Source organism: Camelus dromedarius, chromosome 7, assembly GCF_036321535.1.
Source record: "Camelus dromedarius isolate mCamDro1 chromosome 7, mCamDro1.pat, whole genome shotgun sequence".
NCBI lineage: Eukaryota > Metazoa > Chordata > Mammalia > Artiodactyla > Camelidae > Camelus > Camelus dromedarius.
The window spans coordinates 75,536,268-75,549,042 of NC_087442.1; the positions used below are offsets into that span (position 1 = coordinate 75,536,268).

The 12,775-nt window shown below is 39.7% G+C and overlaps 1 protein-coding gene across 3 annotated transcripts in view; it reads left to right on the plus strand.

Moving 5' to 3' along the window:
• Positions 1-12,775, plus strand: part of LHFPL3 (LHFPL tetraspan subfamily member 3) — a 518,831-nt gene that overhangs the window by 10,563 nt on the left and 495,493 nt on the right. For 2 of the 3 annotated variants that reach the window (XR_004137725.2, XR_010381732.1), the window contains exon 2: positions 8,147-8,202. The gene's annotated coding sequence lies outside the window, so the exon portion shown is untranslated. Of the gene's footprint in view, positions 1-8,146; positions 8,203-8,545; positions 8,570-12,775 lie in introns of all 3 variants that reach the window. The other variant, XR_010381731.1, reaches the window with a different exon arrangement.

Here is a 12,775-nt window from a genome sequence, read left to right on the forward strand (position 1 = left end):
AAGTGAAAATCTCCCCTTAATTCTGTCATTTATGCTTCCCATGTGGAATTTTTTGTTTGCTTATGCACACACACATGCAAGCAAACGTAATCAGTTTTTTAATTTTGTTTTTTCAATGATTTACAATATTATATCATTTTCAGGTGTACAACACAATGATTAAAAAATTTTATAGATTATACTCTGTTCATAGTTATTATAAAACATTGGCTATATTTCCTGTACTATATCCTTGTAGCTTGTTTATTGTATACATAGTAGTTTATACCTATAGCCCCTCCCTCCTTCCCTCTCCCCACTGGTAATCACTAGTTTGTTCTCTATATCTGTGTGTCTGTTTCTTTTTTGTTATATTCACTTGTTCATTTCTCTTTTTTAGATTGCATGTATAAGTGATAACATACAGTATTTGTCTTTCTCTATCTGACTTATTTCACTAAGCATAATATCCTCCAGGTCTATCCATGTTGTTGCAAATGACAAAATTTCATTTTTATGGCCGAGTAATATTCCATTATATATTATATTATATATATCACATCTTCTTAATCCATTCATCTGTTGATGGACACTGCTTCCATATGTTGTCTATTGTAAATAGTGCTGCTATGAACATTGGGGTGCATGTATCTTTGTGAATTAGAGTTTTTGTTTTCTTCAGATATATACCCATTCCCAGAGTCATTATATATATCAAATCCACGCATGAAGAACAGATGAGCATCATGATCAGTGACCAGTCACATCACTACTTCTGAAGTCTGTCTGTCTGATTGGTCACTGTGCCTTTATTACTAAGTTCAAACAGACAGCGAAGCATGTAGTTGTGCTGCCTTCTTGTTTCTCAGTGAGAACCCAACCCACATGACATTTTACAAAAACGAGTACTCAAAAGAGGAAATTGGACACCAAAGATGAAAGTACAGCAAAGAAATGAAAAGTGATAGTGTTGGAAGAGAAATGTGAATCACTGTGAATAGAGTTAAAGGAAAAATAGCTTACTGTGGGTGTGTTGACAGTGCCACCATTCAAGAAACTAGACATACAGCTGGAGGAACTTTATGAAGGTGAATGTATTGACATAAATAAGGAAAGTGGTTGTAATGAAAAAACTGAAGATGTCCCAGAGGAGGTGACCCTGGCAAAAATCTTCACCTTAAAGGAATGCTGAGGAATATTTCACAACACTGAAAGCACAAAGGATGAAAGTCAATAACATTTTTTACACATCAGTAATAAACAGTATAAAGTGTAATGTAAAAAATTATTTGCCTAAACAACAATAAGTTCCTAGCAATAAATCTAAAAAATAAGCAAGACTTTTAAGGAACTATGAACTTACCACTCTAAAAATATTTAGTACATGTATGAAAACTTTAAACTATTGGTCCTACCTGTAGTTGCTTGGGAGCAACACCAGGCAAATCCTTGGGGCCACTTGCAGGAAGACCTTACAGGTTGGGGAAGCAGGATGTCTGACCAATCAGGGAAGCCTTCAGCCAGGTGTTACTCCCCTTTCATAGCACTTCCCAACCAGACAACTGGCCCATGAAAGATGTGGAATAATATCCAAAGAGTCTACTGGTGGCTTCTTCATAAGGACATGCTATGACATCTTGAGAAGCCCTTCCTAGTTCCTAAACATTCTTGACGTATGATCACTGAGGTTCATCCTTCACCTGTTTGTTCTCAAAGACATAACACTATTGAGTGATGCCAGTCATGGAGTATTGTTGCCGTCGTGGAGTACTTGTTCAAGGCACTTTGTACATACTTAACACTGCTATTTGCTGTCAGCCCAGCAGCAAAGAGCACAGATCTACTAAGTGTTCAAAGCCTTCCCACATCCACTCCTAGTCCCTGCTCCCACCTCCCAGCCCAAGCCAGAGCCTTACCTATAAGAGGACACTGATCGGTTAAGGATCTCAGGTAGAAACAAAAATAATTGAACTGTTTGTTTTGAGTTCTGTGGAGCTGCACTTAGGCTCTCACCTGTATTCTGTGTCCTACCTCTATTTTCCTCCTGCATCATCCCAAAGTTTTCTGAGAGGAGATGCTTCATCATCAAGAAAAGAGGAGGATAAAATGGATGGGCAAGGAAGAAATAAGAAGAAGTGAAAAATGTAAAATACAAAGCATAAAAAATGTAAATCAAACCATAGGTATCAGGAAAGAGATGGCAATACATCTAAAAAAGCAGCTAAGGGATAAGAAAGGTAAGAGAGACAGAAAAAATATAGTGGAAAATTAATAATGACAAATAAAAACACACACACTCACGTATACAAAATAATCACCTTACTTTGTTTTTTTAAAATCTAATTTAATATGACTTTAGTCCCAATTCCCATGACCAAGTGACAGAAAATTCAATGTTAATCATATTGGAACACCCTGCTCCCACCCCAATGTTGTTAAGTACTCCAGAGAACTTATAAAATACTATGGGTGGTACCTCTCATCTTCAGTCCACCTTGGTACTAGTAATATTTCCGTATCCTTGCTAGACCTTTGAAGGGCTCTTCCCTGGCATGTGAATTTTTGCCAATGCTAGATGACTGTCTTAGCTCAGGCTGCTATAACAAAATAACATAGAGCAGGTGGGTTAAAGAACAAAAATTTACCTCTCACAATTCTGGAGGCTAAAAAGTCCAAGATCAAGCTTGGAAGATTTGGTTGCTGGTGAGGACTCTCCTCTTGGCTTACAGATGGCTACCTTCTTGCTGTGTCCTCACTTGGAGGGAGAAAGAGAAAGAACTCTGGTCTCTCTTCTAAGGACACTAATAACATCATGGGGTCTCACCCTCATGACCTCAACTAAACTTAATTACCTCCCAAAGGCTCTACCTCCAAATACCACCATAGGGCTTCAATAGATGAATTTCAGAGAGGGCCACAAATGTTCAGCCCATAACAGTGACCATGCAGTCAACCACCCACCCAAGTGCTGCCAGCTTCCCCAATCTCTGTGGAACCTGCTGACCTCCAAATTCTTTTACACCTTTAAAAAAATCCACCTTCTCTCCCTCCTCAAAATCACTTCTCAATTACCCAATGTAATCTCCTCAAGGATTTCAGCCTTTTGGGAAACAAATGGTCAGAGAAGGAGTTTGCCTATCCAAAGGCAAAGGCAATAGAGGACCTGGCGCATTGGGGAGAATGCTGAGAAAAAACCCCACAAATTAATATTTCAACAAATTATCTTTTCACATTAGAGTCAAAGAAGCCTTGTATAATCTCAGCCAGGCTTAGCACCTTGACTAAGCAACAGACTACATAGGAATCGGTCCTTGTACTTTCCAGACTTAATAACAGAGCAGTAATAAGTAGAGACCTCTAATTAAAACCCCTGATTCACTGTGCTATCAATGCAACAACCTCAGCAGTTGATTGGCGAATCCTAGACAGATAACCAGGCACTGCAATTGGCACCCAATTCATTATGTATTAGCTATTCTCTATAATACATGTCTGAAGTCTAGAAAGCCCTGAGAACTGGAAGTTTTTTGGTAATCATTTGGAAGCAATATCTGGCCTGATCTGAGTTAAAACTCTTTATAGTCTTTTTTTTTTAAATTGAGGTATACATAGTTGATTTACAATGTTGTGTTAGTTATGTATTCAGTTATACATAAATATATTCTTTTTCCTTATAGGTTATTACAAGATAATGAATGTAGTTCCCTGTGTTATACAGTAGGACCTTATTGTTTATCTATTTTATATACAGTAATTTGTATCTGCTAATCTCAAATTCTTTATTTATTCCTCCCCCAATTTCCCCTTTGAGAAAGTTTGTTTTCTATGGCTTTGAGTCTGAGTCTTTCTCTGTTTTGTAAATAAGTTCATTTATATCATTTTTTTAGATTCTGCATATAAGAGATATCATATGATGTATAGTCTTTATTTGCTTTATTTCATGTGAGTAGTCACATATTTTGCTGGCAAGATATTAATGTGCTGGATAATAGGGTGTTGTCTTAGAGTGGCAGGGGATATTAAGTAGTATATGGCCCATTCACCATATTTTCTTTATAAAATCAGAAAAGTTTTGAATTCCAAAAGACTAAACCACAAGGATTTTAGAAAAATAATTATGAAACTTGCATACTTTGATCTTACTGGCCCATGCACAGAACTATAAGAGGATAGACTCCTCAAGTCACTTATTTCCAACCACAGGGACATATAACATGGAACTGATATGCAGGGTAATCACATTGAAGGTTTATTAAACTGAAGACCTGGTCTTTCCTGAGGGAAGACAAGGAGCAATGAATCATGGGGAGAGGTAGCATATGGCCAAGGCTCCCTGGCTCTCCGTGTGGTGTGTAAGTCTGATGGCCAAGGAAGCAATAAATCCAGGTCAGCAATAACTCCCTCCCTGTTGGCTGGACTTTATTCACACATTGGGAACTAAATTGGAAGCTGAGGCTGTCTTTGAGATGAAAATGAGGGGTGGAGGAGCCAGGAGTGGGCAGTCACTGTTAACCCAGCTTGAAGCTTATTAGCAGAAAGGATCTTTTGGGGAACATAAATCCAGGTCTTGCAGTTTACCAAGGGTTTTTTTTTTTAACCAGGTAAGAGTACATGCTTATTAGATCTCATTTTTAGATGACAAAGAAGATGTAGTTAGGAAAGAACAAGCAGTAGGAAAATGAAATAGGAAGGCACTTCAATAGGAAATGGTTTATTTCTTTCCATGAGAAGCCCAGAGCTAATACACAAAGAAGAAGTTCTCTAAGAGGTAGAGATGCAGGCAAGAATCCAAGAAAATCAAGAAGAAAGGAACCAACACTCATGGGCCCCCTTACAGCTACTTCATGGTGTGAAAAAACATCTGGGAGTTACTCCCACAGTTTGAGGAAGCATCCATAATGTGAAGACTTTTTTGGATAATAAAACATAAATATGGTCTGGTTCAAATGTTTTGATAAACAACAGAAGTGTAAGTAAGTAAATAAACAAGTATAATTTAAAGTTATCAGTATATATATGAAACATACTCATCTTGGAGACAGTCAATGTGTATCTTATGTAATACTATTACTGTGAGCTTTAGGGAGTTCACCACAGGATTTGACTGGTTTAGAATCACTCATCACCATTTGAGACTTGGTTATCTATCTGCCCTGTAGAAATCCTTGTTAAAGTATGTATTTGAGTAGTATTTGCTCCATAATATGTATTCTCATGAAGAGTCTGGGACCGGGGTATAATACTCACAGGCTGATTTACTCCTCAGATCCTGGTAAGATTTCAGCATTTCCCAGCCCAGGGTGTGGATGTGGTGGGTGTTTCTCCTACCACTCTCTCTCACTGGGGGTCCACCTGCAGATTTTTAGCAAAAGCTGTAGAAAAGGTCTTTGACCTACTTTTACATGCTGCTGGTTCTCATCTGACATTACCTCCAGCATCTTGCTAATTGTCTTTCCTCTCAGCTTCTGTCTTTTTTCTCACTTATTCTTGGCTGCCTCCTGGGATTACCTTCTGTTCACCCTTAGTTTGCATGTTCCTTCCTGGCTTTGGCATGCCATCCATCTTGCTTGCTTGCCTGGTTCTCAGCCAGCATCATCTCTGGCTAGATGCAATATACCCCGTCCCTCAGCCCTCTTTCTGAGAGATGCTGTATTGTTTTTCCCTCTGATTAGCCTCCTCCTTCTATGCTTCCCTCTTAATCAGCCTCTCCTTGATTATTTACACATTTAGAGACCAGAGATTGCCATCTATGTCATTTAAATTCTGCATAATTCCTATCTCTATTGCTGGACGTTATTCATCATTCAATGAATATTTGTTGAATTTAATATCAATCAAACTAGTTTTCAGACTACTCACAATCAACTGTGGTCATGAAAACATTGTGGTAAGTCAGGAATGGGACTATTTTTTATTGAAGGGCAGTGGGATAGAATGGAAAATATCAGAGTGCATTCTGAAACAGCATTATTTTATGAAACCTGTGTTTCACAAAAGTTGGGATCAAGTGATTTTTTGCCACTGTATGTTATGATTTTAAAGTTTAAAAGTGATGAATTAGATTGCAGGGTAGGTTGGAAAGATAATCTAGACATTTGTTGTTTTTGTCTATCTAAAACATTCTCCAGCTGTATTTCTGACAACAGAATTACTTCTGTTCTATTCTTCTTGGACAGAGTTTACCCCACTCACCCTACCTTGTCATTAGAGAACCCCAGTTCCTAGTCATAGTAATTGGCACAAGCCAGTCTAATCAGAGTGCCCCCTGGGATTTTTTTTTTCTAATAGCTATCAGAAAAAACTCTTTCTTTCCATTGTTGTTGCCAAATTGGTAGAATATGATTTTTAAGGCCACTAGTGGACATATTGGAGAGACTTGGCGAGAGAGACACTGCCCCTGGACCCAGTGTTGCCTCTGGACTTTCTTATTACATAAGCCAAAGCACTTCCTCTTTGGCCTAGAGGAGATGGGCAAGTTTCTGGAAACATACAGTCCACCAAGACTGAATCAAGAAGAAACTGACCACTTCAACAAACCAATCACTAGAAATGAAATCAAATTAGCAATAAAAAACCTCCCTACAAATAAAAGCCCAGGACCAGATGGCTTCACTGGGGAATTCTACCAAACATACAGAGAAGAACTCATACCGGTCCTTCTCAAACTCTTTCAGAAGATTGAAAAGGAGGGAATACTCCCAAAATCATTCTGTGAAGCCACCATCACCCTGATACCAAAACCAGGCAAAGACACTACTGAAAAAAGAGAATTACAGACTAGTATCACTGATGAACATAGATGTAAAAATCCTTACCAAACTATTAGCAAATAGAATCCAACAGCACATAAAAAAGATTATACATCATGATCAAGTGGGGTTCATCCCAGGGACACAAGGGTGGTTCAACATATGCAAATCAATCAATGTAATATATCACATCAACAAGAGAAAGGATAAAATCCACATGATCATCTCAATAGATGCAGAAAAAGCATTTGATAAAATTCAACATCCATTGATGATAAAAACTCTCGCCAAAGTGGGTATAGAGGGAACATATCTCAAATAATAAAAGCTATATATGACAAACCTACAGCCAGCTAAAATTGAATTTCTGCTCTTTGCAACAGAATGAATTGTGGCCAATGTAAAAGAGCATAGAATAAAGAGTGCAGAAATCTAGATTTAGGTCTAACAGTGTCACATGCTAGAGGTATGACTCTTGGAAAATTTCAAAAGCTATATAGGTCTCAATTTTCTCTTCCTCTGAAATAAGAGAAGTGAATCTGACAGGAACTCACAATCCAGTTCCTATTGGTCATCAGAGTTCCCTGTGGAGCTTTAAAAAAAAATACAGATGCCTGAGCTCCCTACTGGATTTTCTTAATCAACATCTACAAGAATGTGTCCCACAAACGCATTTCTAATTTTAAAATGACCTTAGGTGATTCTCGTGCACAGCCAACGTGGGTAGGGACTGGACGAGGTCATCTCTAAGGTGTTTTCCACCCTAATACTCAGTTCTCTGTGATTCTTCCAACATCACACAGTCTGAATTTTCAGCAGTTGACAAAGTGACAAATGTAGAATCTGAATTCACGTTATTTTTGTTGACTGGCATGAGATGGATGATGCCATGTAAATGGTAATAATGACTAATAAAGATATGCTATCACTATTCCTAGTTAGCCTTATAGAGAAGTGACACTCACCAATGCATCAATCACATTTTCTTCCCGCAGACTTCCCACAGTATAGTCTGCCATCAGAACAGACTCTTTTCTTTCTGAGAAGTAGAGGCTCAAGGGGAAGAATGTGGAAGCTTAAGAAAATAACTAAATCAGCATAAGAAAGTCAGATGACCAAATCTGCTTTGTGTCATTACAGTTCTGGTATCCAGAAGTGTCACATGTTGGTTCTTTCCTGTGTCAGAGCAGAAATGTAAATTAGAGACTTTATAGACAAGTGATAATACAATGGCCTTAGTGATCTTTCTTAAGTAATTGTTTCTTGCCTAAAGATTTCAGTCTGTGTAGAAAAGGCACATTTCTCTCATTAACAAAAAACATGCAGAGATAAGTCTCATTACCCCTCCAGATTTATGTCTGTCTTCCTTTTTAATATGCTTCAGGAGAATTCAATTGTCTCTTCTTTGTTTTTCACAGGAACACTAACAAGGCCAGCAGACTTGAAGTCCTTTGTCTAGGAGACTAATGTCTTGGTAAGTTTTCATTGTGTCCCCCTCACTCTCACCCTTTGATGGAAAATGCAATGAGTTCTAGGAGGGCTGCAGAGTTGTTGTACACAAGCCCTTCAAATGCACCTATTCAATTCAGTGTTCTGGGGGCTCCAGGGCAGTGGCCACAGAGGGCAGAAATATGTGTAGCATCTGTTCTCATATGATTGATGAAGACCCTCAGGGAGGGAGAAGGAGGATGCGTGGGAATAACTAAGTAGACAGAACAGCAGAGGCAAAATAGCAGACAGTTTTACACCCAAGAAAATAACTATTTTTGAAATGTTAGAGTGGCCTGTCAGCCTTGACAGTTTGGTTTTTTTTTCAGATTTGGAGGAAACAGAAAACTGGGGTGAGTAATTACAGGCAGTGACTGTCATTGTCAAGATAGTTCTGTAATTAGAGAAACACAAAATATATCTCATTTAGAGGCACCTCAGATAGAGCCACAGGGGCAGCCATCAGATGGAAAAGGTTAATAAAGTCAGAACAGTCAGCCACTGATGCTGAAGCTAAGGAGTAGGAATGTCCGTGACAGGAGAGGACGTTCTGTCATCCTAAGGCACAGACCCTGCTTTAAAGCAAATCCAGGCAGAAGAAGAAAGGAGAAATGGGTCCTGGAATCTGCAGTAAAATTGAAGAGAGGGCACAGAGGAAAAGCTTACTAAATGCATTTACTAGAGTCATTTTAAAACCCTATTTGCTGTCTTAAGTTAATGGAATAAAAAGTAGTTTGGGGCAGGAAGAGAAAGATTCTTTCTTTAGACTCATAATACAGTTGGAATCCAGTTTTACTCATGTGTAAATCTAATGAAATGGTTGAAGCGAGGCAGCTCAGTCTGTCAGCCGTCAGTGTTTTTGCATCAAGCCGAGATCTTAACTACCACACAATTTGGAAAAGCGAGAAAACTTTATCCACGAAAGCACGTAGGAAGCAAATACGTATGAATTAAGGTGTTAGTTGAAGGAACATAACCTTATCATTTATTTCATAAACAGAGAAACAACTGAGTTCAGCTGCCTCCTGGAATCTCGTCCAGATTTATGGGTGCCCAGACAGGCATCCTGAATTCTAGCAAAGACACGTGGTCAGAATAACTGATTGCACAGACAATCTTGTTATGTGTGTTATGTGTGTGTGCGTGTGTTTTAAGGCAAGGATGCGCCTTTGGATTGAGTTTTTTTTGTTTTTTTTTTTAATGGAGGTACTGGAGATTGAACCTAGAACCTCATGCATCCTAAGCAGGCACTCTACCACTGAGCTATTTCCCTCTCGTCTTTGTTTGTTTTTCAATTTAGAAGCATCTCTCTTATTCATCCCACATCAATGAAAGGAGCTTAAGAAAAAAAAAACTTTATATTTTTATGTAATCACATGCTTAAAATGATTTTCAGAATATAAGAGAAAAACAAGGAAGTGTATTTCCTCTAACTCCAGGTAACACAGTCTCCCTCTTTCTCCTCTTCCTTCTCTCCTCTCTCCTTTCCTTTGCATTTTATATTTAGGATATGAAATCTCTCTAAGAGAAATGTGAGAACTATGTGAAAATTGGGCTAAAATGGAAAGCTTTATTTATTTTGTTTAGGAAAGCTTTATTCATCAAGCACAAATAGATGTGATCTTTAAATACTAACATTGCATCTTAGTCTGGATGTAAGAATAATTTTAAAAGTCATGTCTAAAAAGGAAAAGCAGAGTATTAAGATGTCAACTGACTATACTGGAGTGAAAGTATTTGCCCACATGTGCAATTTTTTCCCTTCTCATTTAATGTTCAGTGTAACAGAGTCCAGTTTTCATTCTGTGCTTGAGCTAATGATCTCATAACCAGTACTCAATGCTCAAGTGTGGAGAATGTTACTTGATCCCTTCTCATTACTAGGCTTGAAGAGGGACAGACTAGAGGCCAAGAGACCCATTAGCATCTTGCTCAGCTCAGTTTCTTTAAAATCTACCTCCCATGCCCATAGGTGTTGAAAACACACTTGAGAGGAACATTTCAGGATCCAAGTGGCACATGTGTACTTCTGGTTTCCAGTCTAGAGTCTCTCACCTATCACACTGAATGACTTTCTTCCTGACTTACAAGCTTTTGCCTGAATTCTGAATAAGATCTCTCATTTTACAAGAAGTCTCACAGAGTAATAATTGGTTACCAACCCCTGCTTGGCACAGCTTCAAGACTTCCCACATCAATATATGTTCCTCACAAGCTGCTCAGACCAGATTTTCTCTGGTCTCGTGAGTTGGCCCGAGACAGTCAGGAGGCTAATGTTACCTCTAGGTGAGACACAAGACTAAACAAAGATATGGGTCTTAGGAATAAAGATGTGTCACAGAAAGAATTCATGGGACTTAGCCACCAATTGGATGCAGAGGATGAGGATGAGGGTGAGACATTGATGACTTTCAGGTTTCCAGCTTGAGAGAATGGGATTCCTGCAATAGGATACAAGAAGAAGAGGAAAAGAGATGTGAAGGGCTTTTTTGGACCCGCTGATTTTGAGCCTTCTTCAACTTACCCAGATTCATTAGGGCATGTTCTGCCTGTCTGTTAAATACTGATGAATCTTGGGGTTGGATTCTTGCTTACCTTGTCTTTCTCTTGTGTGCAAACTCTGCACGATCTCATCCATTTTCATGGCTTTAGCCACCACCTGCCTGAATGCTGGTCTCTCTTCTTCTAATCTCTCCCTTTTCTAATTGGATAATAGGAACTTGATGACTATCCACTGAATAAATGAATGCATGGTTGAGTGAACCCATCTTCCATAATGCCTCAAGAGTTCTCTTTCTAAAATGTAAATATGAGTCTGGAGTTAAGGATCATGTTCACTCGGGAGCTGAGATCCATTAACGTAGAATCGATTAATGAAGTCTTAGCAATGGATGAGTTCACCCAGGGATAATATATGACTAGAGAAGAAAAGATAATAGAGGACAGAACTCTGGGTGTCAACAGTATTTAAGAGTTAAACAGAGGAGAATGAGTCACGGGGAGATACTGAGAAGGAGTGAACAGGGAGATGGAGGGAAAAACAGGAGACCTTTGTATCTTAGAAATTAAGCAAGAAAATGTTTTGGACAGGTGGGCTGTGAAGTGGCCATGGTGCCAGGGATGGAAGATATGAATGGGCCCAGCAGCATGGACTCCCAGTTCCCAAGACTAACCTAGTTACTGCTGCTGCTGAATATGCAACCTGCTATCCACAGAAACCAATACTAAGCTCCTATTATGTTACTGTCTCTCAAAGAATCCACCTGCCACTTGGTGGCAAGTTGACTACATTGGACCTTTTCCATTCTGGAAGAGCCAGAAATTCATGCAGACAGAAATAGACACATATTCTGGTATGTGTTTGCCTTTTCTCTCTGCAAGGCCTCAGCCAGCACCACTATTTAAGGGCTTACAGAATATTTGATCCGCAGACATAGGTTCCCACACAACATCATTTCAGATAAGGGACTCACTTTATAGAGAGGAGGAGTGGAAACAGGCCTTTGACTATGGGATCCATTGTTCCTGTCATACTGCTTCACCCAGGAGCTAATGGCCTGAAGGAGCATTGGAATATCCTGTTATGTAAGCTGACATGTAAGCTTGGAGACAACACTTTACAGTAGTGGAAGGACACAATATATATACTGAAACAAAGAACTCAATAGAGTGCTGTGTCACCAGTGGGAAAAATAGATGGGTCTGGGAACTGAGGGCTGATAGCAGAAGTGGCCCTGCTGGCCATCACTCCCAAGTGACTCCCATTGCTTTCAACATGAAGCATCGATCCCTGTTGGCTTCCTATTCCTGCAACTCTGACCTCTGCAGGTTTGGAAGTCCTGATTCCAAAAGGGGGAATACTTCCACCAAGGGGCAAGCAAAAATCACATTGAACTATACATTATCACTGCTGTGGCACTTCCTAGTCCACAAGCATCCAGCAAGTAAGAAGGAGAGTTGCCATCCTAGCAGTGGTAATTGGCCCTCATCATCGAGAAGAGGCAGAGCTGCATAATGGGAGCAGAGAGAATGTGTTTGATACTCAGGTGATCCACTGGGGCATCATTTGGTACCTCCATGCCCAGTTTTCACAGTGGATGGAATAGTGTGGTAACCTGTCCCGAGAAAATCATGGTGACCAGCAGAGGTGCTAGCTGAAGGCGAGCAGAATCTAGAGTGGACAGTGTGGGAGGGAGATGATGGTCAGTTGCAGCCTTGAGATCAGCTGGAGTGGCACGGGCATAATTCATCCCACTAACTTTCTCTGCTAGGTGCCTCCAGGAAAAACAATCTACTGGAATCCTGAAAGAGCTGCTTTCAGAGTATATATGAGGAAGTGGATCCAAGTGGCACAAAGTGTTCACTGTGGGAGATGCTGTGATGCACTGCCCAGATCCCTCTTCAATGGAGAATTTGTTGCCCCAGTGGCTGGCAGTGCTGTTTGCAGACAACCTCTAGCTGTCAGCCCTTTAGGGATCTGCCTCAGCTGCACAGAGTGGCTTTCTTTGCCCAAGATCATGCCCCTTCCCAGGGTAGCCCATATCTGGTAATTGATCAAC